This window comes from Siphateles boraxobius, unplaced genomic scaffold, assembly GCF_051911475.1.
Source record: "Siphateles boraxobius isolate OS27281-9 unplaced genomic scaffold, OSU_SipBor_1 22, whole genome shotgun sequence".
In the NCBI taxonomy this organism is placed as follows: Eukaryota; Metazoa; Chordata; class Actinopteri; order Cypriniformes; family Leuciscidae; genus Siphateles; species Siphateles boraxobius.
This window is the reverse complement of record NW_027508833.1, coordinates 35,376,583-35,402,303: the sequence shown is the minus strand read 5'-3', so window position 1 is coordinate 35,402,303 and position 25,721 is coordinate 35,376,583. Positions and strand designations below refer to the sequence as shown.

Below are 25,721 nucleotides of genomic sequence, written 5' to 3'. Positions count from 1 at the left end.
AAGTGCAGGAAAAAGAGTGATGCACAGGAGTTTTCACTTGTTGTTACTTTTTAGCAATTTGGATGAGAATAAGCTGCTCATGTACTGAAAAAAGCTAATGGATGGTGTGTTGGCTAAAAAATTCTCCTTTACCAGTTGGTGGACTGTGAATAATTTGCCAGTTTGCTTTCAATTTTAACTATGGCTGTGCAAAACTCACTGACAGTGCTTGAGTGAGTGGTTGGCAGGGCTATCCTATACAGCTGCAAACGTGTTCTAAGTGGTTTTGATGCATTGCTATGGTGTACTGGGTGGTTCTGGGGAATTGCTAGGTGGTTTCTAAGGTGTTATGGGTGGATGCTAGTAGTTGCTTGCTAGCCCAAATCAAAAATATGCACTCCTCTAAGTTATATAGAGGGGGCGGTAACACTACTTTTGTGTAAGTTCCTTAACTTAGCATAATAGCCACTGGGTTACTGCTCGCTTACTACTAAATATTTGAAGTCGGCACCATTAATCTTTAAAAGGAAAAAGTAGAAACATAACCCTGCGTATACAATAAATAAATACTGAAGTCTACAACCAGGAGTTACAGTTGGACTAAAATGGCAAACCAAATGGATCACATCAATAAGCTCATGTTTTCCATGACAGACTTCAGTGCTTTAGATGATGTTGACTTTTACACTCATTTATATCTTAAGAGCGAGAACATTATGTGAATCTAAACTGTGCACAAAAAATATATAATTTAAAACAACATAAATGTCAAAATGTTCTATTTGTTGTATTGGTATTTATTTATACTTATTTATACTTATAAACGTATTTTTACTCACAGTAACTGACAACGGTAAGTTTCCATTGAAATAATAACAGAATATATTGAATATGCAAATCATTTTGAGAATATTCACACACACACACACACACACACACACACACACACACACACACACACACACACACACACACACACACACACACACACACACACACACAAACACACACACACACACACACACCTATATATATATATATATATATATATATATATATATATATATATATATATATATGAATTAACAAATAAGTTTAAAACAGACAGAATAAACTGAAATGCACAGGGGAAAATGAACACAATGAAAATTAACTGGATTAACAGTCTTGCTCAGAAAAGTAATAGCACACATTGTTGTTCCTCAATAAACTGTACAATTTGAAATATCATTCATGTTCTTTGTTTATTTTTAAGGGTTTGTTCAAATCCCTAAGAACGCATATGAGCAATACTAATAGCAAAGCATCACTAATTATGGTTCAAATTACAGCTCAACACCATAACTCTGTTTAAGAGTCCTAATCTCAGATCACCAAGTTCTAATAATGTTGTACGCATAAATTCCACATTCACACAATTTGTAACATGCCACGGCTGGGCTATACGAAGTCCAATAAATGTTTCAGCATGTAGATAGTGCCAAGACTACTTCATTCTGTATCATATTCATTTCACTCAGCTGTTGTCCATCATATACTATTAGTCATTGGAATGTCTGGCAGGCTCAGTAACAGGGAAGAATGCAAATGGACACCTTGTCATCCGTCAGGCAGCAGCAGTTTCTTTAGGTGTCTGATTTTCACTCCGTAAGCTTATCTGACTCGACAGTGATAACACTCATCCTCTGTGAGTCATTGAACTGCCCCCGCTAACGATTTAATCAGCATCTCAAAATAACGAGCCTGGTGTCCTGTCAATTTTTGGAGCTAATATTGTGGGTACTTCCGGGCAGGCTGCAGAATATCCAGTATATTATGGCATTGATTGTCAAACAGGGTTAAGCGTATACCTCAGTCTGCGAGGAAGCTACTTAGTTATAGAATTGATTGTTTTCAGTTTAAAAGTCTATAAAAGCTTATTGTAATGTAACAGAGTCGTTATTATTAACTACATCTAAAACTGTTACTATCCCCAAAAAAATGTTAATTAAAATCAGATGACAGAAAACTTAAACTAAACAAAAAACAAAAAATGTTGCATTGGCTACTAAATTACTACATGTAAATAAATACAAACTAGAACTAAAGCTGAATTAACAAGTTTGTTTGCCCATAAAATCTTTAGGATATTAGGTTAAACTTATTTGGCTTAACCTAATGAGAGAGGGAGAGGGGCTCAATGAAGCAGCTTCAACTCAAGCTCTGATATACCCCCCAGTGGCTAAATGTAGGACCTGGTAATTAAAGGGCAAGGTACCTAAGATTAAGTTTTGGAGTTTGGGGAGGTGGAGGGATACTGGAACAGCTGAGAACAGCCCCTTACCTCTAGGGAGAGTTAAGGGGCTGCTTATATACTCTGGCTGTTGATTGAAAGATTAGATTGGCTCACTCCTCCCTAACTTACATTTAGGAACTTCATATATATATATATATATATAAAATAAAAAATGTAAGTATGACAAAATGACTAAAAATTCAACTAAAATTATATCTAATATTACAACTAAAAATATAAAATGAAAAGCTAATTCAAACTATTAATAAAATATATCACTGTTACATAATAATGTACATTTTAAAATATGAACTGTAATGCTTAATGATATTGTCACGGGTGTGGTGAAGGTAGATGAAGACAAGAAATCCAGAATTCCAATACAAGAACTTTTACTATTATATAGTGGATTCAAACAGCAAATATTTCTGGTTTGGTATCAGTGTTGTATGCATGTCAATGAAGCCATATGTCATTTTAGGCCTCAGAAGAGTGGTCACTGCCCCTCGATGTGCACTTTTGCAGAGCCCAATGAGGTGTGGACTTCATGGCGTTTGTGGACTATTACCCAGCAGGCCATGTGACAGACCCAGAGGAGTTATGCAGGTGCCATTTGGTACAAGGCCAAAAAAGGGTTTGCAACACTATGTAGTTTGTGGTTTTCCAGATAAATGCTTTTAATACATACAATTACTTGTCAGAATTGTATTGTCTTGCACATGCCAAAATCTTGAGATCTCTCATAGCATCTGCACTCCCATCTCTGATTTATAGCACCATCTGTCCTTAAACAGATGGCGATTGCTGATTGATTCATTGATTCTGTAATTTAATTAAATCCACATGGTAGTGGCTCACCTGCTTGTCTCGTAAGTGCCAACTGAATCATGAAAATGATTAGGACTGAAAACAATCTTTGGGTCATTTGTAAGTACTCACTGTGGTGTTCAGGGAAATGATTTTGAAGTGTCCTGGGAAGGCATTCAAAGCCACATAGAGGCAGTTATTAAAACTAATCATGGACACTTGTGCAACTGATTCTGTTTACTCTTGTGGAAGGTATTAATGGTCGATACCAGAGGCCACAGCAATGCTTTAGTGTTGTAATCGTGTTTCTTGATGGCAGCAATTACTGTCATCATTACTGTCATCATCAAATTTGCAGTGAATAATTCTCATCTCAAAGAGTATGCGGCAAAAATACCTTGACATTATACACATAGAGAGACTCTTAAGGGGATAGTTTAAAAATAAATATTCTCCCATCATTTACACACCATGGTTTTGTTTTTCCAACCAATTACAATAAATGATGCTTCAAATAGGACCCAACAGCACCATAAAATTATCATAAGAATAATCCATATGAACATGAATAAACCGGGTGGTTATTCACTGAAAATACGGACAACCGCTTTTGCTCTTCGTGGCGTGTTCATGAGAAAAGTAATGATGTCCATTTTTGGGAAAGAATTACTTTTTGTTTCACAAAAGCTGTCTGAATGATTAATTCACAAGTCAGACTAATCTGATTCTCAACTTAAGCTAGAGATCATCAGTAAAAAAACAACTAAAAAATTAGTCTGACAGCCACGCAAAGCTATTGTATTGACTTCAGAAACCTTGATTTATAGTGCACAAGTCATACTGTATATATCACCTTTATGGTTAAAAACCTCAGTTGCCATTAACTGTAATTGGAAAACAACTTAACTCCATAATTTTTTTGGTTAACTATCCCTTTAAACTGCATCTCTCTCACTCTCAGGCACTTTCAGGCACACACGCAGAGGTCCCCCTTCGACCCTGACAATTTGGCCAACGTCAACCCCAGGATTATGAGTAATGCATTGAATCTAAAATTGCAAAAGTAATCCTCTTAACTCTCCTCATGCACTTTAGCAGCATGTCAGTTCAAACAGGCCCGCTGCTCCTATTGAAAACGACTGTAAAAAAGAAACAGACTTAACTCTATAACTATATGCAGTTTTTTTCTAGGTTTTCAACATATTTATTTATTAAATTAACCCACACTGTCCATGAATGGTTATAGTAGGTACTGTAGATATGTAAAGCTTCCAATGCTCTTCCTTTGGCCTGAGAGCCAATGTCCCAAACAATGGCTTGTTCAAAACATCATCTTACATCCCTATTTAATGTCATCATATTCTCAGATGTTTCTTTATGTTTCAGATCTCATTTATGCCTGCTTCAGTTTTTTAAAATCCTATCAACTTGGAGCACAGCCTGATGTACACAACCTCTATATTCTGCATTAAAGGAGACCTCAGATTTAGGGGTCAGTTCCACCAGGGAATTCATATCAAAAATCTGTCCTTATCTCATGATTTTGGGTGGATAATCAGATTTGCTGTGGATTTGTGAGGTGATATGCCTTTTTTACCCCAGAGATATAATTAGTATTCCTTTTACATCGCAGTGATATAACCGTACTTGCTGGTTTTATTGTTGTGTGTGCATCAGTGCTATTCTACTCAGCTGTTGCGTAAAACCTACACAAATATTTTTTGTTTTTTTATAAAGCAAATGAAGCATGATGTGTGAATAAAGCATTGTAACATTTAGCAGGAAAATGCTCTCTAATGCTTAGAGACAGCATGGAGCGATTGCTTATATATATATAATAAAATCATAAAGACTTTGTAGGCATATAATATTAAAATAAAATATTAAAATATAATTTATATTATACAATGGTTGTGTTCTCTGTCAGACTGCTAAATATGAATTTGAACGTATTATGGTGGAGAATGCAGGAATATTTTAGCCATGGTATTATCACGCCTGGTTCAAACCATCAGATTGAACTGAGCTGATTTGACGACTTGATTTTCTGTCTTCCTTTTTTATTTCTATGTTAGCGCCTGTGAGTGAAGCAATCAACCAACTACCAGCAAGCTTTCAACCCACCAAGAAGTCTGAGAGAGAGAGAGAGAGAGAGAGAGAGAGAGAGAGAGAGAGAGAGAGAGAGAGAGAGAGAGAGAGAGAGAGAGAGAGAGAGAGAGAGAGAGGGAGAGAGATATTTGTGATGATATTGCAGCTTTATATGATCAGACACTTGCATGTGTTATTATATTATTAACTATTTACCAAAATTAAGCTCAAATAAGGTTTTTGAACAGTGAATATCAGAAATACGTGTTTTGTCCGCATTACGATGCTGGTATCCTGTAGATGTTGTATCTCATTACTTTTTCATCAACTTACAGGTTATAAAGTTTATTGTAGCTATTGTGGTGAACAGAACATTCCAGGGCCCAGTTTTATGGCAGGGCTCCTCTCTGTTTGTAACAGTGGAAAAAATTTTGCCACATTTTGATTGGGTCTTGGTGGACTAACACAAAATAACTGTCAAACACCATCAGATAAAGATGATATGACAACAGCCAGCCACCTCTTAGAGGGCAAGAAGAAGGCCACTGGTACCAAGCCCAGGAAGGACAAGACTTCTCATTGGCCCACATGCATTTTTTCCCCCTTTCACCCATCTAGAGAGTAATTCCTAAGATTGTGGCCTGTGACTGCCATCAAAATTCCTCAGGACCTCCGGATGCAGCAGCAGTGATTGAAAAAATAGAGACCACAATGATCCATCCAAATCCATTCACAACTATGTTTGGAAACCTTAAAACTGATGTAAACTATAAACATCCATGTCATACTTACTCAGAGAAATAAGTATTCTCAGTGACAGCTATTTGTAGTGCAATATATCTTACACAAATTCGGCTGTTAAAGAACAAATGAATGAATTCATGGCAGTTATTTATTTTCTCATCTTGTTTGGACTCTATTTTTTTTAGAATATTGCCAAAAGAATTCTGGTGGTGGTTTGGAAAGTGAGAAATACATTGGTAAAACTTTAAAACTTTAAAGTCTTCTAACTGTATGCTTTATGCAAATGAGTTCCACCGGGGAAAGAAGGATGGGCCGCACTGTGTGTGCCCCTCTGATGTCAGCAGGCAATCACAGCACTGGAACAGAGAAGTGCCAAATTGCAATCTCCTCCTCATCGGAAAGGGATAAATGCACACTTTCAACAGACACTACTTGTTCTGAGTCTCGGATTTGCGAAGGTAAGACAGAAACAGATCATCCAAGTTCTGAGTCTCCCATCAGGCGAGACATAACAGATACACCGGTTCGTCCAGAGAGACAACAGAATCCATAATCTAGGTCTACAGCTTGTGAGATAGCAACAGATACGACCAGGTTCTGAGCCTCCAGTCTGTAAGGAAAGAGACATTAACAAACACTACGTTCAGAGTCTTCGTCCAGCGAGACAATAACAGATGCAGTATGTTCCAAGTCTCCATGTCAGAGACACAAAAGAGGACTGACCAAATTATGAGTGTCTGGCCCAGACAGGCAAAAGACAAACAGACATTTGCAACAAGGTTTAAGCTCAGGGGAGCAAACCTTCAATTCAAGGATCCTTCGTCTGCATGTTCCAAATTTTTATGGACCTTTTGAACCTACCTCAGGGCCTCATGTCCGTGTTCCAGATTTTAGGACCCTTTGGTGCTCCAGGAGATCAGCATCCCACAGAGCTGTTGAAATGGATTCCGGCTCCTTTCCCCACTGCATTGTCACGCAGCACAACTAGTGGAAGAAGTCAACGCCATCGGACTGCTCACTCGACCACGTAAATATCACTTTAGCAAATCTCTTTCCAGTGACCTTGGCATTGTTGTATATTATCAGTAAATATTTTTCTGATTTTTATTAGAGGTAATATAGCTGATGCTAGCTAATAACAAATAAACTTTTGTTTATTTATTTGATGCATATTAAGGTTCTTCACCTTATATGTTTTAGAGAAACAACAGTTAATCACTTGTATTTTATGCGTCATATTCACTTTATTCCTTTATCATTCATGGTATTCATTTATTATTGTGTTAGTTATTCTTTGTTTATATTTTGTTAAAAAAAATTGATTTGATTACACTTGTGTCTGTCACGTTTTGTGTCTGTCAACGACCAACCCACTGCAAAAAAAAAGAAGAAAACCTCCAGTGTAAGCCTCCAGTCGAACATGGAGTTCGATAAACAGGCCTTTGTGGGAACCTGCAAAGCGATTTTCCGGGGGATCCGTGGAGGTCACAGGGGAGGATATGGTTCTAGACTTTTTCAGCGTCAACATCTCTGCGTCCAGCCCGAATCCTCATCTCATCCGCCCTGTCGAGCAAGAGCCAGAGCCAGTTTTGGAGCAAAAGCCAGAGCCAGTCTTCGAGCAAGAGCCAGTCTTTGAGCAAGAGCCAGAGTCAGTCTTCGAGCAAGAGCCAGAGCCAGTCTTCGAGCAAGAGCCAGAGCCAGTCTTCGAGCAAGAGCCAGAGCAAGTCTTCGAGCAAGAGCCAGAGCCAGGCTTCGAGCAAGAGCCTGAGCCCGTCGCCTGTTTGCCAGAACCGGAGCCAATCGCCTGCCCGCCAGAGACTGAGCCAGAGCCAGTCTTCGAGCAAGAGCCAGAGCCAGTCTTCGAGCAAGAGCCAGAGCCAGTCTTCGAGCAAGAGCCAGAGCCAGTCTTCGAGCAAGAGCCTGAGCCCGTCGCCTGTTTGCCAGAACCGGAGCCAATCGCCAATGTCCAGCCCAGAGTTTCCTTTGCCGCTGGTCCTGCTTAGACCAAAACCCTCTTCACCGCTGGTCCTGCCCAGCCCAAGACCCTCTTTGCTGCCGGATTCCCCTTTTCCTGTCAATTTCCCCATTAAAATTTTGGGGGGGCGCCCACCGAAGGGTCCTCACTGCCATGGCCACCGAAGGGTCCTCACCACCATGGCCGGCCGAGGGTCCGACAGCTCCACCCTGGACGCCCGAGGGTCCGACAGCTCCGCCCTGGACGCCCGAGGGTCCGACAGCTCCGCCCTGGACGCCCGAGGATCCGACAGCTCCGCCCTGGACGCCCGAGGGTCCGACAGCTCCGCCCTGGCCACGCCCACAGCCTGCTCCGCCATGGCCACGCCCACAGCATGCTCCGCCCTGGCCACGCCCACAGCCTGCTCCGCCGCGGTCACGTCCACAGCCTGTTCCACCCCTGTTCCCCGAGCTACCAGCTCCGCCCTGGAGGCTTCCCGTCCCTGCACCACCATGCCCTCGTCAGCCTCCAGGGCAAGCCCACCCTCCCACCCCTTTGAATGTTATACGGCGCGAGGACGCGCCTTCGGGGAGGGGGAGGTTCTCTCACATTTTCTATGTGTTTAGTTATGTTCTGTGATCTTGTTTCCCCCTGTCTTTGTGATTTTGGTTTAGTCCTGTTAGTTTTTCCCGCTCCTCGTTTGTGTTCAGTTTCTTCACCTGTGTTCTGTAATTATCCCATTAGTCCCAGTTTTTTTAAGCCTTGTGTTTTCCGTCAGTGTTTGTTGGTCGTCGACAATGTATGGTTGTGTTTACCCTGAAGTCCTGGAGTTTATTTTGTTCTTGTATGTTCCTGAAGTTAATTTTGTAAATAAATCAACTACTTTGAAGTTCCTGCATCCTCGTCTTCAGCTACCTGCACACAACCTGACAGTGTCTTACTTGTGTTGATAATGCAGAAGTCTCTACAAGTTAAAAATATCTCACCAATCTTTCAGATATATTCAGCTGACCAACTCCCTCCACTTTACATTAATTCTGAATGATTGAACGGACTCATGTTGGGAATATTCCCATACTGCCAAGGTAAAAGTCCTTGACTGCTGCCCCAAACTAAGAGAGAGCGAAAGTGGTCATCTGATGTACTCATAACCACACCTTAAGTGACATGTGATCCAAAAATCACCACGTCAGTGGTGACATGAGTACTAATCACTACATTATTGGTGTCTCATGGGCGAAAGTAAACTCACTACATGGATGCTCAGTTTTTATGTAATATGTCCAAAATCTCATGTTATTAATTATGGAAGGCTACGCACAGGCTTTTTAACACAGTATTGACTATGACTTGACGACAAATGCTAGACTAAAACCATCTTTTCCATTATAGTGAAATAATAATTATAATAATTTTAAAATATATATTATTTCTCCTCATTGTAATTGAGGAGACGTGCGAACATAGGCACGTGCCTAGAATGCCTATGCATAAATCAGGCCCTGTCTGCCATAGATAAAACAGCACCTGACTGACTGTCCTTCTGCATCACGCCGAGGTCTTGAGCCGTCCTTGTCTGTTGCTCTTTTGATAACACACTAAACTGACATGTTTCATTAGGTCCCTTTGAAAAAATTCTTGACCACTTTGTAATAAAATATTGTTTGAAATGTCACAGACGTCAAAATGTGACGTATGTTTTGTGACGCATGACCATTGATTAAAATTGGGGTTCACGTTAAAAATTAAAGCTTTTTGTGAGATCTTACCTTTACAATTCAGCCTTAAAAAAACATGAACATGGGTTATTAACTTCAGTCAAAAAGAACCTGTAAATGAACTTCCAGCTATGTATTTGTCTCCTTTGGAAAACCTTGGTGTTTTTGCTATTTATAAATGTATCGCTTGTTCCAAAAGCACACAGATAATACAATATCCTCAGCCAGTCCAATGTTTTCCTTTTTATCCTCTCCCCCTCCTCCCTTTATCATAATCCCAAACTGCATGTGGTGCAACAGTCATTAATATTGGGAGCGCTGTAATCTCTGTCTTTTATTCTGCAAAGGGCTTTGAGCCCTGCTTGTAGCACCAAACCTTAACGTGAAAAACAATCTAATGATTTTCCTGAGCTGCCGTTGCCTTCCGTTGTCACCACATGGCTGCACAGTCTGAAACCCGAAAGCACTAACACTGCGGTACAGTGAAAAGTTATGAGTCACTGGAAGGTTGCTCGCTGGGAGGCCAAAAGTCCTCACACTGCTGTCTAACATATATGGCACTTTCCAAAAAACAGGGTAAAAATTAGGCCTGACACTCTTAAAAACTGAAGTCAGTGAAAAAGAGATGTTTAACCTTCAGAAAAAGTAAATAAATATCCCAATTAGAATGAACAATTATGATATACAGTACATTTTATATTTATATATATATATATAAAATAACTTTTTAGATTGACAAATGCAGTCAATGCAACAATTTTGTGTAAAAATCCAGCGGGAGTATTTGCTTGTCTTCTCATTATGCTGCAAAAAAGCATCTATATACATAGTTCAGTCCTGAAACTCTAACCGAGCGCTGATTCGTTCATCTAATGCCGTGGCATTAGCCAACCAGATGTACTTCCTAATCCACCTAACCCTATATATTTGTACCATAGCCTGCGATCGCCCTGCTGCACGATTTCAAAAACTTCTGTTTACCCCCCCTCCTCCCCAGCACCACCTGTAGAGATTTGCTATGGGGGGGTTAATATTCTTGCAGCAGCATGTCCTTTAGCTGAAGCTGAAAAAAGTATTGTACTGTACATGCTCAGCAACAGCAGCAGCAGATCTCATAAGACAAATTCAATCATATATACATTCATTGCACCATTCCAATAAATACTGGTTAAATAATTCTCTCCTGTCATGATTGAAATTATGTTATTGTTATGGAATTTATAACTTGGATTTTGTTTTAAAAATTGGTTCATTTAAATATGTTTTACTTTTTATCAAACAAATTATGAAATTTCTGATTTTCATTTTTGCATTCAGCTGAGAAGGTCGAAAGGTGGAACAGTCCAAAAATCACAATTTTCTCTAAACAACCTTTGGACACTGGCTGGTACAGAGAAAGTGCACTAGTTTGTAACACTGGATTTACAGACTTATCAGCAAGCCATGTAAGGAGCACAGTGGGATCAAATGTCTGCTATTACCATAGCTCTGTATGCGGGGCTGTGAATGAGAAATGTGGCACTAATCCCACTAACAAGCTAAAGTATTAAAGTGACTGAAAATGGAGGAATCCCCTTTTGGATTTGTGATGTACACTTGGGTGTCATTAAACCATAAGTGGTTGGTTTATGACAGAAAGAAAAAAAATTAACCCTTTTGGTGCATGAATCACAATCACCGAGTAAAGAAATTTTATCATTCACATTTTGAATTCAAAATGTTATACTTTGCGGTTCAAATTCTGAATTCACAAATTCCTCCATTTAGCATTTTTCTAATTTACACATTTTTAACAATATAATTTAGGTGGGATAGAAAAAAAATGACATTTTGCTTTACTGACAGCAGCACTGAAGCTGCATGAACTCCACAAGTCTGTGTAAAACCTGAAGATCATGTTCTTCAGCATGATCTAAGAATGATCTAAAGAGCATCTTGAGTTGAAGCAAGAACATCTGTACAGTGTCTGTAAATGTCTCAAATGTTCTTGTGGTTTAGTGACCTAGAAATAGAGCAGATTCTGAAATATTTTTTAACTAATTTTACATAATAGCCTAACCTTTTTATTGTTTTAAATGTTTCAAAATCTTACAAAAACTAAAGCCCACTGTATTTTGACACACATGCATGTCCTCTACAGTGGACTACAACGTCATGACTGAAAGGGCTGAAAGAAAGATGATTGTTTAATACACTACATGTTGCCATGAAAATCATTAATGAGATTAGGTGTGCTGAAAGAAAAGTTTTAAATACTGTAATTTATCCTTTAAACTATCTTTCCTTTGTTCACACATTTTTAGAATTTTAACTCAAAGGCTTATATATATACAAAGGGGCCATCATCAGTCATGACTTACAGAAGTGAACAAAAACTGAAGAAGGAGCAAAAAATAAGAAAAAGAGAGTAAAGATGCTTTGGAGCGTGACAAAAAGCATTCATCCTCTGTTCAAATAGAGGCCTAAGACTTGTGCAGAGCTGGGGAAGAATGTGGAGGAAATGGTACTAAAATGAGATGGACGGATGTAATATACCTCATTCAGTCTGGTTTCAGACCTAAGGATGAAGTCTCAAAAGGTAAATCTGTATAAAAAAAACAGCAACTAATCTTCCTGCAAGAAAAAAATAATAAAGGAATGATGAAAACATTTTACTCAAAAAAAGCAATACGCTGGAGAATTTTCCATTCTGACGTGTATAAATGACAAAAAGTTCATATCTGAAGAAAATGAGATTCTGAATCATGGTGAAGATAGCAAGTGTCATTCTATCATACAGGGTGGTCCAAGTGGAAATCTCTTTCTCTCACACACACACAGCGCGCGTGCGCACACACACACACACAATGTAGCACAATATCATATGGTAAGGATGCCATCATTCAAAGGCACATCCTCTCATGTTTTGCTGACAGGTTTATACCTCACATAAAAGTTCTCTAAATGATTGGGCTACTTGTCACGTCTAAAAAATAGCTTCCAATAAATGCTTATTTAACTACCCATAATAGTGACAAACAGGTTTTAAACAAGTATGCACCATTAAAATAAATAACTTTTACTGAAGATGCACCTTATTCATAAGAGAAAAAGAATCACAGCAACCAATCGCAACCATATACTAAACCTGCTGAGGCGTGGGAGACAAAAAACCTCATCCGCGAAGGACAATCAAACATTCATCAAATTGCTTTTACACCTACAAATACTGTTATTGCAGCATTCAGAATTATTATGACGTGGCTTATAACATACATATTTTAGGCTGTAGAAAGACTGGAACTAAACATCCGACTTTTGCATGACAGAACCAACTATATAAAATAGCTCAAACAAATCATATAAATCTCAAACCTCACAAGCTCCATTGTCTCCAAGGGACATAAAAAAAAGTGAAATTAATTATCATCCTCCAGTTTGTGGCACAGACACAGATGAAGTGTAATTGAAACCAAGCAAACTCAGTCACTTAGCACCAGTACAGTAAGTAACCGTCAGCCAGCCGTATTTCAACGAAGTACATTGCAATGCACAAACAAACCTTCCTGCTCTAGCCCTTGATGTGAAAACGGAGCTGGACGGAGGGCACACTCACCCCAAGAGGACCATTTGCGGAGGAGAGGAAGACAGTGAAGGCGTCAGTCTCCCTTGGCACTGGGGCATATCCGCTTCTTAGGGAGCCATGCGAGGCGGACGAGTTGTTCCACATTGGCTGAAGTGCAGCAGTGAGAGGGTTTGCCCAACGCCGGAGCTGCAGCGAGCGGACACGCTCACGCGCACACACGCGCGCACTAACAAACATGCAAGGAGAGTATGTGAGAGCGAAGATGCGCGCGACGTTTTGCGTCAAATTGAAATCCCACCTCAAGGAGGCTTAAGAGATGCGTTCCTCTTGATTTCTCATCACTGAGAGAAGCACATGTGTGCACGCACTGCACACACACATAGCACACACGCTCAAGAGGTCAGTTGGCGCGCGCGCGCACGCAGACGATGTTCCGCTGCTGCAGACTTCGTGTTTTTGATAAGAAAAGAGAGAGAAAGATAAAGGAGAAAGGATGGGAGGGAGAGCGGAAGAGATGTGAGGTGAGGGAGTCCTGTTTCAGTTAAGTTTAGTTGGTCATCTCACATACTAACAGCCGTATCTTTCATCTGAGTTTACTAACAGAGCTTATGTAATCAGAGCTCTATGTGTGCGTTAAGGGGGTTTCGAAAGCTGAGAGGTAATAATACTGACGCATATTAATTGGCTGGCCCGTGTATTATCACACTGATTACACCTCGTAACAAGATGACATGATTTAAATGAGAAAGAGATTGAGATTGGAAGATTAGTCTACAATGTGGTTGAAAAAAAATCAGATGTAAGATAGCGTAATTGGATTGCTAATTAACGCGAGTCATCTCTGTGTTTTATAATTACCAGAATTCCTCTGGGGATCAATCAACCTTGTTGTTGCTACTTCTAAGAGTCGATCATCATACATGCTCAGTATGCCATGCTGTAAAAATCATTCCTACATCACGTAAATCATTTTGAAAAAAACAACAAAATGTTTACTTGGTTGTGTTTTGTTTACTTATGGAGCTCTAGAAAAGTACAATTTTCAGGAATAGGCCTACAACAAAAAGCTTTTCTAACAGGATATACTCTGCTTTTTAAGTAAAATCCAAAAGCATAGCATATGATTTGGATGAATGCATTTTTGTTAGTTCTACACAGGAGAAATTATTAGTCCCACTCCCATCCACTCTGTACAGCATGCACTGGGACATGAATAATTAATATGGTTGTATGTTTGACCAATGACTTACAATGCTGTTTGTGGTTTTGTTGTCATGTTTAGTAAATTATGGTGTCAGATGTGTTTGCTCTTCTACTCAGAACAATCAGTTTGGTGATTATTTCATGAGTGTTTTTTGTGTCTATGTGTTCAACGCATGTCAGTACATTGTAAAAAAAAAAATATGATTAATAAGTTCCCAGCAAGCAATAACCATCATTTCACCATCTATAGACCCCATATAGTCCGGCTATGAGTAACCCACTTCTAGCCAAAATAATCTTGAATTTGGTTACATGACGTTTTTGCCGAAATAACTTGTGAGATGTATGATATTCCATCATGGATAAGCAAAGTCAACAGTAATTAGTTTAACTACAAGGTGTTTGGTTTCATTTCTTTGACATGTTATCTGATTGATGACTGGTCTATTATTGTCTATGGTTTAGACATCTATACAAATTTCACTGACAGCCCAAAGTTTGCCTTGTTAGATGTCAGGGCCATGTTTGAATGCCTATTACACTTATTTTAAATGCATGCTGGGTTATGACAACATGTTTTTACATTGCTTTAACTCACCAAAAAAAGTTAAGCAATTTTTAAAAAAAAGGAATACAAGATTCTATTAATTTTTAAAGTCATTTTAATGCAATTTAAGTTGAAATGATTTAAACATCCAAGTTGATTGTACTCAAAAATGTAAGGCACTAACTTTTTTTAACAGTGTATAGTTTAAGAGAACAAGCATTTTGCTTCCCATGGCATGTACATTTTTCATGTATCAGATTATAATAATTATAAATTAATAACTATGTAAACAAAGGTAACAATTTGCATTACTCTTTTGGTAACACAATAATAACTGCACACTATTAATCATAGTTAAGCATTAGTAAACAGTTAATTCATCATTTATAAAGCATTAACAAACATTAATTAACATTTTATAAATATAGCTATAAATGCCTGATTCTTGATCTATAAACACATCTATAATGTGTTTAATAATTGTATTTTCATACTTTATTAATGATCAATTGATCATTTCTAAAGGAAGTATTGCATTATTTACAAACCAGTTATTTAGTTGTCAGTGGTTCATAAGATCACTTAGAAAGTGTAAGTAAACTATTTAAATGTACATTCATACATCTTATTATTCAGACATATAGTAATAGTTACTTAGTGTTTTAATAAATGCTTTATTAACATGTATTTCATGTGTTCTACTGTAATTCAGGGTGAATTCAGGTAGTTATAAAGCATTTAGTAGTGGTCAGTTAACTATTTTTGTGAGCTCATCATTTATGCCTTGTGAAGCATTTACGAAGAAGATTTAAAGGCTTGGTAAAATATTTCTATGTTCTGTATCACTGTTGTGTTTGTTTCCTTTTTCTGTTTAGAAGGTAAATGAGCCTTTAAATCTCCTTTATAAATGCTTTACAAGGCATAAATAATCCTTACGTTAGATGAGCTCACAAAAAAATTAAGCATAGTGTCAGTTCTGGCAGGTCACGTCAGTCAAGCTCACATCAGCTGACTCTCAGCTGATCCACGTCTACCTATAGGAATACGACGTCTATCACTGTATATAAGCTTCTTCAGTATTAGTTATCGCGTTTCTCAGGAGCTAATTACCCTCCTCCATCCCCAGCTCCTCTCTCATGCAGTCAGGATTTGGCCTTCAGAGTGCCCTTTGAATCAGAATAAATTCTCGAATTATGTTGTACTTTAAAACCTTGAATTATTGATGCCTGATGCCTGCAATATATCCATGCTGGTTCTGTTCTAATCCATGCTAGGTTGCATGGATGCGCAGGGAGTTCTTGCTCTGAACAGAACCATCCCGCCAATCCTAACTGTAATTGTCAATCATATGTGACGATAGTGGTTGTGATAGAAATAGTTAACTGACCACTACTAAACTCTTTATAACTACCTGAATTAACCATGAATTACAGTAGAAATACATGTCAATAAAGCATTTATTTACACACTTAGTAACTATTACTATATGTCTTAATAATAAGATGTATGAAAATAGTTTATTAATCATTTACACTTTCTAAGTGTTATTATAAATCACTGACAGTTCCTATAACTGGTTTGTAAATAATGCAATCCTTAATTTAGAAATAATAAATTGATCATTAATAAAATATGAAAATACAATTATTAAACACATTATAGTTATGCTTATGAATCAAGAATAAAGCATTTATAGCTGTATTTATAAACTGCTTATTAATGTCTATTGATGCTTTATAAATGATTAACTAACTGTTTACTAATGCTTAACTAATAATTAATAATGTGCAGTTATTATAAAGTGCTACAACTTGACATTTTAAGTTAAGACATTTACTAAAAATGATAACAGGAATCCGGGATTCCCATCCTGGAACTGAATCTTTGACTTTGCCACTGCATCTGCACAAGCTAGAGGAATATAACACTTCATAAACCTGCTTCAGAATAATTCATTGGGGCATTAATTTAGTGTCAGATCCCTTTTACTGTACCTCCGCTGGAATGCAGCACAGCCACTCTAACTGCTATTGATGATAATAAATGAACTCATGGTCAGGGATATGACCTTGATGATCACTGTTCTCAAAGACTATTTGAATTGCTGCTGATATTTTTTCAAGTGTCACATTTGAGCAGCACGATCATTTCCCAAATTAATGATATGAAACGTTTCTTGAGCAGCAAATCAACATATTAGAATGATTTCTGAAGGATGGGACGATGCTGAAAATCTACCTTTGATCACAGGAATAGATTACATTAGGGCTGCACGATATTGAAGAAAAGTGCGATATGCGATAACTCATTAAATAATGCGATATTTGACTTGTGATACGACAATGCTTAAAGTGTGTAAAGTAAGCTTAAATTATCTTTAAAATAGTTAAATGATATAACTTTCGCATGCTTTTTTTGACAAGAAAACATCCCTGCAACTTCTGAAAGTGAAAATCAGTGTTTTACAGTAGCAAAAGAAGTGTTATTTTAACATCAGTGTAAATCACGGGGTTTAGGGTTTCAGGTTATCCTACATTAGGTTTATTTCACAACAGAAACTGAATAATCAAATGTAAAAATAAAGCACTGCTTAGTTTTCACTGTATGAATGAAATATATACTGATTCTTATCAAAGCTACAAAAGTTATTTAGCCAAGAGCAGTGAGTGGATTTCTCTTTGTCTTTTATTCATGACAAGACTTTATTTATTTATTGCAAGCTGTTGCGATATGCATATCGCGATATATACATTTGCGATATTTCAATAATTTCGATATATTGTGCAGCCCTAGATTACATTTTTAAATATATTCGAATAGAAAACAGATATTTGGAATTTTAATAATATTTCACAATATTATTGTTTTGTTTTCCTTCATATTATTGATTAAAAAATGCAGCCTTGGTAAGCATAAGAGCTTCCTTCAAAAACATTACAAAAGCTTACAGACCCCAAACATTTGAACTGTATTGTTTTATGGCAACAAGTAGTACAGAATTATATAAGTTTGTAAACACCTTGTTTTGTTTCATTGGAAAAAAGAAACTGTACTGCATAATGTTTTTAATTTTCACTTTTAAATTTGCAACTAACTAGAATTTACTTGCCAGACCATCTTGCCAAAACTTGCCTGACAGTTTTTTTACAACCTGTTCAGATTTTCCACCGAAAATTCTTGATTGCTTTACAAATTCAGCTTACTTTGCAAGAGCTAAAAGTGTTCCTGCATCAATAAATGTCCTCATATCATATTCATGAACTTCTGAAAAAAATATTCTGCATACATAGTCTGCAATTAAAACAGCAAAAAAGTCTGTTCTCATTAGAGGGTGAGATGGGGAGTTCATACACAGTGTCTTTATAGCCACAAAATGTTCGTCTCTGCAGGTGTCTGTGAAATGGAACTTCTTTCCCTTGTGCCTCAGGCCATCGGCTGTCATTAAGCAGAAAGTAAAATAAAACTCTTCTCTCCGCCAATTACTGAAGGAGAAAATTTTTCATAATTCAGCAGGATATAGACTCCATCTGCTAGCACATCTTAAAAACACAAAAAAGAGTTGTAAAACATACTTTTAGGGAGAATCTATTCACAAGACGTTAAGGATAGGACGTATTTTGAGATGACATTTCCCAGAATGCCCTAAGTGGTAATAGTCAGTGTGCAAATTATACAGTGACTTTCAGCGAGGTCAAATCTTTTAAATGGAATCCCAGCCGTTTTCAGGACGTGCTCTGTTGAGGTTTGTCTCGTGCAATTCAAATTGTCTTTTGGTGCCGCCAGCATATTTATCAGCTCTTTAAAGGTAACAATAAAATCAGAATATGCTAGAAGGTGCGGGGTGTTGTAGATACTGTGCAAGGCCATCCTCTTAGCATTATGAGCCAGATATATCATGGTTCAATTCGCCTGTCAGGACTGATTTTTCTCTGCATAGAAGACAAAATCGAATTCAAAGGTGTCAACAACAAACATTAGAGCAACATAAGGGAATAATTTTCTCTTCTGGTTATTTTAACGCTGATCTGAACATGCCCTGAGGTGTCTGGATATGAAGGAAAGAAACAGTGAAAGAGACAGCTGATATGTTTGCTGAGAGGCACCACTGAGCTCTTACTGAGCAGGATAGTCAGAGGAGTAAAAGAAGAGAGGAGAAAATCCTTTCTGTGCTCCCCATCTTGAGGCTGTGAGCACATCCTCCTGCTTTCTTCTCATATTCACGGCTTGATTCCCATTGACTCAGCTCTGAATGAAGGCTGCTGGGCTTCCTCCTATTGTTACAGGAAGAGATCACCTGCTGCTCATTAATTTTATAATGTTCATGCATATTTCCTCAAGACTCCCACTGCATATATATTCTGACTGTGCATAGTAACAAAATAACCTCCAAGGATTTTCTCACCATCCTTTAGGTCACTTCATTTCCATTCTTGTATAATTCAATATAAAAGGAATTAGCATTATAATTAAAATCACACCCATGGAATATTTCTTCTTTTTTAGTCTATCTACAGATAGTTTCACAATCTTGGACCACAAAGGAAAATGCTTCTATTTTGCATTCTTTTTTTAATTTAATACCAATTTCCTTCAATTTCCAAGTGTAAATCATCCACAGAAACTCTCTTAGAAACGTATACAAGGAACCATCTAATGTGGGACATTCCAAAAAAATTGATTTAAAAAATCATCATTAATGCCCAAACTATGCAGTAATCACGTTTTAACAAATATAATAAACACAACCAAAAACTGCCCTCTATAGATAGCAACTGAAGTAAACTTTAAAGTAACACTATGTAGTTTTTCAACCTTCATAATATATTTCCAAGACCCTTGTGATGGTAAATCGACCTACAATAGGTTAAATGACACGTCTGCCATAGCCTGAAGTGGTCTGTATTACTTTTACTGGCACTATGTAACTTCGGGTTTCGGGTAGTAACCGGAGCACAAAAAGAACTACAAAATTCGACTGCTTTACGGCATACGTAGTTCCCTTTCGTTGTCACTCCGAGTTACGTCGGATGACGACGAATGGGGTTTCGCTTAGAAAGCCTATCGACTTTGAGTATTACAAAACGGCCCAATGGCAAAGAAATGCCATGGGTCTGCGGAATTTGCATAGCGTATCTCCGCCTTACCTCGTGGGTATAAAAGGAGGACGCCGGCAACATGCAGATATGTTTTCGCTTCGGAGCCAAGAGTATCTCTTCACTCCACAGCCATTCCTGACTTCACTCTACGAGACGAAGCATTCTCCGGTGTTGGTGTGACGGCTATCGGCATCGAGTACACATTGCCTGCTGATCTGTGCAGTGATCTGCCAGTGAGTCTGTTTCTCCCTGCTCGCTTCAACATCGTGGAGTTTTTTTTCCTCTCACAAAAGAGCTCGCACGCGGCACGTCTTTTTAAAGACGGCTCGCCCGTGCATTTCTGGTTGCGGTTGACTCGTTTCCGATTTTGATGGGCACATTCTCTGCTCTGCGTGCTTGGGCTTGATCACGCTAGAGCAGCGTTTGTGGATGACTCACATTCTCCCAGCGGGAACGTGACCATCTTCGTTCGACCGTTGTGTATTACGGTCGAGACTCAATGATCTCGTTAGAGAGAGAGTCCCCTCATCCACACCCCGATCTAACACTCTCCACATGAGGTGCTACTTCGGCTGGTGGCCAGGGTGACCTGAGGGGGATGGTGTGGAACAAAGGCGGCGACTATCCGTCCGTGCCCCACGCCCCCCTCTTTATTGACGCAACCCGTGAACGATCACGGGACGCCCGCGGGCCCGTCTTCGGAACCCCTGCAGGTTCCCTTTGACGTTCCAGAATCGGATCTGTTGTCCATCGCAGCATCACAGAGCGGGCTAGAATCTTCAGGAAGTGAAGATTTGACAGTGCTGCCACTTTCGGTTGTGCATATGGCATTTGTCGAGTCAGATCCTGAGACGACGGCCATGCTTTCCCGGGCCGCCGCGAGCGTCGGACTAGAGTGGAACCTTCCACCCTGTCCTGTGCACTCGCTGCTGCATGATTGGTTTTTGGGTGTGGCCACTGACACCTGTCGGCGTCCACTCCAATACCTTTCTTCCCGGATGTGCATCAGGAGATCTCGAAATCCTCGAAGACCCTGTCTTCCAGCGATCCCTCGTTGATTTTCTCTTCCCTTCCTCCCCTCCACGGGGCTGCTGCCCATGGGTACACTGGGGTCCCCCAGTTGAACGCTCTGTTGTGATACTAAAATAACTGTGTCCTCAGAGTGCTTCTTCTCGGCGTGATCCTAAGCACCCCTCCGAAGCCTGTAGTTTTTCGTCTACACTTGTGGCGAAATCCTACAGCGCCCAGGACAGCCAGCTGACTCACTGCATGCCATGGCCATTCTGCTGGTCTACCTGGCCCAGGTGCTCATGGACATGCAGGAGGGTAGGACTGACCCAGGGCTCTTCATCGAGCTGCACGCCGCCACTGACCTTGCTCACCGAGCGACGAAAGTGGCCGCATGCTCCCTGGGTCAGTTGATATCTACCATTCAAGCCTGTCCGATATGCAGGATGTCCGGCGGACCCGTCTGCTCGACACCCTCATATCCCAGGTCGGCCCTTCGGCTGTGTGGTTGAGGGCTGTACAACAGTTCTTGACCGCCCATGAGCAGACTGAGGCCTATTCTGTCCCGACGGCCCTGCCGTCCACTCAGATCCCTCAGTCTGCCCACCGCCGAAGGCGCCCTCCTGCGGCTCCCACCCCGTCCGTTCACCCGGGCTGGTTCTGGAGGCCCGCAGGGGGATGCCACTGCCCTCTCCAGCCCCGTGATACGCTGGGTTAAGCGGCGCTCTTGAGACGGGCTGCTCAGAGATGGGACTCAGTTCTTTCCAGGAGCTAGTAGCAGGGCCACTCCTTTCCCTGGTGGAGGGCCGGGGAAGAATCCTTATTCTCAGAAATAACTGACTCTCCCGTCTCTGAGCACACAGAGTTCTCGGACGTCACGGTGCGCCGCCCCCGAGCCGTGCACCCCTCGTCCTCCTCTGTCACAGAGCCGGATGACAGTGCGTGGCGTCCCCGGACTGTACCGCTCTCATCCCCCTCTGTCGCCAGACCCCTGGCAGAGCAAGCCCCCGCGGAACGCTGGTCCTTCCCTGGCCTCCTCTGTTAGGGTGCGGTTATGATCGTGCCCCCACACCGGGCCGCTATGCCGTCCACATCCGGGCCGGTCATTCCGCTTCGCTGCACCACCGTGGGGGTTTGTGGTTCTCGTGACTCCGCTGGCACAGTTGTTGGGAGCCTGGCTAGAGCTTCTTAATCTGTTCCGCTGGGTCGCGCGGACCATCGGCTCGGCTATGCGATTCAGTTCGCACGTTCTCCTCCCCGCCTCTGGTGAGTCCGCTCCAATATGGTCAGTGCCTATGCCCCTATCATGAGAGCGGAGGTTGCTACCCTACTGGCGAAGGGTACGATCGAGACTGTCGGTCCAGCCGAAATGAGGTCTGGGTTTTACAGCCCCTACCTCATTGTCCCGAAGAAAACCGGAGGGTTACGGCCAATCCTGAACCTGCGCATGCTGAAACGCTCCCTTCACGAAGGTCACGACCTGACCCATTGCGCCCAGTTTTATTCCCTGACCGAGGGCACGCTCGGCACGGATGCTCTGGCGCACAGCTGGCCGCAGGGCCGCAAATATGCGTTTCCCCCAGTGAGCCTTCTTGCGCAGACCTTGCGCAAGGTCAGGGAGGATGAGGAGCAGGTCATTCTGGTTGCGCCTTACTGGCCCACCCGGACCTGGTTCTCTGAACTAGTACTCCTCGCGACAGCACCTTCCTGGCTGATCCCTCTGAGGAAGGGCCCCCTTTCTCAGGGACGGGGCACCCTATGGCACCCTCGTCCCGATCTTTGCAACCTCCACGTGTGGCTCCTGGATGGGACGTGGCAGGTTTGAGTACCCTAACACCACCGGTGGTGGCTACCTTCACTTCCGCTAGAGCATCGTCCACGAGACATCTCTATTTGTTGAAGTGGAACCTCTTCGTCAACTGGTGCTCTTCTCACCGAGAAGACCCCCGGAGATGTTCGATCAGTGTCGTGGTTTCCTTCCTACAAGATGGGTTGGAGCAAAGGCTGTCTCCCTCCACCCTAAAAGTCTATGTCGCCACCATTGCCGCACAGCATGACTTTGTTGAAGGTAAGTCCTTGGGAAGGCACGACCTGATCGTCAGGTTGCTGAGAGGAGCGAGGGGACTGAATCCTCCTCGCCCTCCTCTCGTTCCCTCTTGGGACCTCTCAGTGGTGCTAACTGCCCTGCGGAGTGCTCCCTTTGAGCCTCTGCAATCAGTGGAGCTTAAGTTCCTGTCAATGAAGACAGCGCTCATGGTTGCACTGGCCTCCATCAAGAGGGTAGGGGAACTGCAAGCATTCTCCGTTGAAGAAGCGTGCCTGGAATTCGGGCCGGCTTACTCTCACGTGATCCTGAGACCCCGGCCTGGATATGTGCCCAAGGTTCCTACCACTCCCTTCCGGGACCAGGTGGTGAACCTGTAAGCGATGCCCCTGGAGGAGGCAGAGCCAGCCTTGGCACTGCTCTGTCCAGTACGCGCCCTCCGCGCCTATGGAGACAGAACGCAGTGTTTCAGGACCTCAGACCAGCTCTTTGTCTGTTATGGTGGGAAGCTGAAGGGAAAGGCTCTCTCAAAGCAAAGGTTGTCTCACTGGATAGTGGACGCCATTGCTTTGGCTTACCAGCAGCAAGGTCGACCGTGCCCCCTTGGTGTGACTGCCCACTCCACCCGGAGTGTGGCGTCCTCTTGGGCTCTAGCGCATGGCGCCTCGCTAACAGACATCTGCAGAGCTGCAGGATTGGCGACACCGAACACATTCGCCAGATTCTACAATCTCCGAGTGGAGCCTGTCTCCTCTCATGTACTCGCTTCAACCAGCTAGTACTGGACCCGCTCAGGTGTCTTTGCTTGCTCGCCATTCCACTCCACGGACTGGATACGTGCGATATATATTCCTCAGGTGAGCTTCTCTGAAAGCCCTGAGTTCCTCCACCGCTGCTGACGTCGGCGCCAGTGTCTTTGCCTGCGCATCGGCTAGGTGCCTCCCGTGTGCATGGTCCCTCCCCTGAGCGACCCCCACATGTGTAATTCCATTGTAAGCCTCTCTGAGCATGTGTCTTTCCCTTGGCAAGCCACCTTGCCACCCCTGGGTTTGAAATATTCCACCTGCGGCTGGACACCCCAGTGTTCTCCATATACATCCTTCGGGTCATATGTGTATTCTCTAAATCCCCCCTCTGGGTTGGCAATAATTGCATATTTCCCTAAACCTGGGATATGCTGCCAAGTGTACCTTGGTATTCCTGTGCTAAATAGGAGTCCTTCGTCCGTGCCTGTCTCACGACAGGGATCTCAGATTTACGCAGGGCACTGGAAGAAGCCGAGAAGGTGGCGTGATTAGACTGGTAACCCCATTCGTCGTCATCCGACGTAACTCAGAGTGAAAACGAAAGGGAACCTTTCCTGAATAGGGAACGGAGACGTTACATCTTCCTGCCACACGTCTCGGCTCCTCAGCAAAGAAACATATCTGCATGTTGCCGGCATCCTCCTTTTATACTCACGAGGTAAGGCGGAGATACGCTATGCAAATTCCGCAGACCCATGGCATTTCTTTGCCATTGGCTCGTTTTGTAATACTCGAAGTCGATAGGCTTTCTAAGCAAATCCCCATTCGTCGTCATCCGACGTAACGGAACTACTCAGGGAACGAGGGTTACATACGTAACCGAGACGTTTTTCTTCTTTTGTGATGTCTTTCATAAAATCATGCATCATACTCTGCCTTGTCTGTGGCCATTGTTGATTCCAAAGCCGGTGTAGGATAAACAGCGAGCGTGCGCGTGCGACAGTAGGCTGTGGTAGGCTAAATTATTTACGACAGCGGTAATGGACAATTCCGCTTCCAACCTGTAGGGCGACCGCAGAGGAAAATTTCCTTGGTGTTGCTTTAAGTTGCATTTCTTGTGTAAATCTGTTATTTAACAAAGTGTAGAATTATTAGAAAATGATCTACTCATATGTGAACCAGACTAGCACACTGGTCGTGCTGTGTGTTTCTGGTTCACTAAAAATAATCGTTTTAAAAGAATAATTTTTTCATGAATTGGATTACACACATTACTCGCATTGTATGGTTTTGATCCATTTACAAAAATGTTTAAAAGATTAATTTGTTTGTGAATCTCACTGTGGTTGCGCTGTATCTTATTGCGCACAGATTGTAAGGACAGCTCAATAAAAAGCTGTGCCATTAATTTTGGGTTTATATCATCTCATTCAATCCAAACAGGTTAAAATATGACTTTAGCTTTGGTGCTAAAGATTATCAGTATTAGAATTGTTAAAGTTGAAAAAGTTGAATTTACATTTGAATTTGTTATACTCTCCTTTTGCTCAGCAGTCCAGTCCTTTTTGTCTTTAGCCCAGGCGAGACGCTTCTGAGGTGTGTCTTGTTCAAGAGTGGCTTGACACAAGGAATGCAACAGCTGAAACCCATGTCTTGCATACGTCTATGCGTGGTGGTTCTTGAAGCACTGACTCCAGCTGCAGTCCACTCTTTGTGAATCTTCCCCACATTTTTGAATGGGTTTTGTTTCACAATCCTCTTCAGGATGCGGTTATCCCTATTGCTTGTACACTTTTCTCTACCACATCTTTTCCTTCCCTTCACCTCTCTATTAAGTTGCTTGGACACAGAGCTCTGTGAACAGCCAGCCTCTTTAGCAATGACCCTTTGTGTCTTGCTCTCCTTGTGCAAGATGTCAGTGGTCGTCTTTTGGACAGCTGTCAAGTC

The 25,721-nt window shown here is 41.4% G+C and overlaps 1 protein-coding gene across 1 annotated transcript in view; it reads right to left on the bottom strand.

Moving 5' to 3' along the window:
- Positions 1 to 13,473, bottom strand: part of insyn2ab (inhibitory synaptic factor 2Ab) — a 48,444-nt gene extending 34,971 nt beyond the window's left edge. Inside the window, exon 1 of the mRNA XM_077239937.1 lies at positions 13,161 to 13,473. The gene's annotated coding sequence lies outside the window, so the exon portion shown is untranslated. The remainder of the gene's footprint in view (positions 1 to 13,160) is intronic.
- Between the last annotated feature and the right edge of the window lie 12,248 nt (positions 13,474 to 25,721).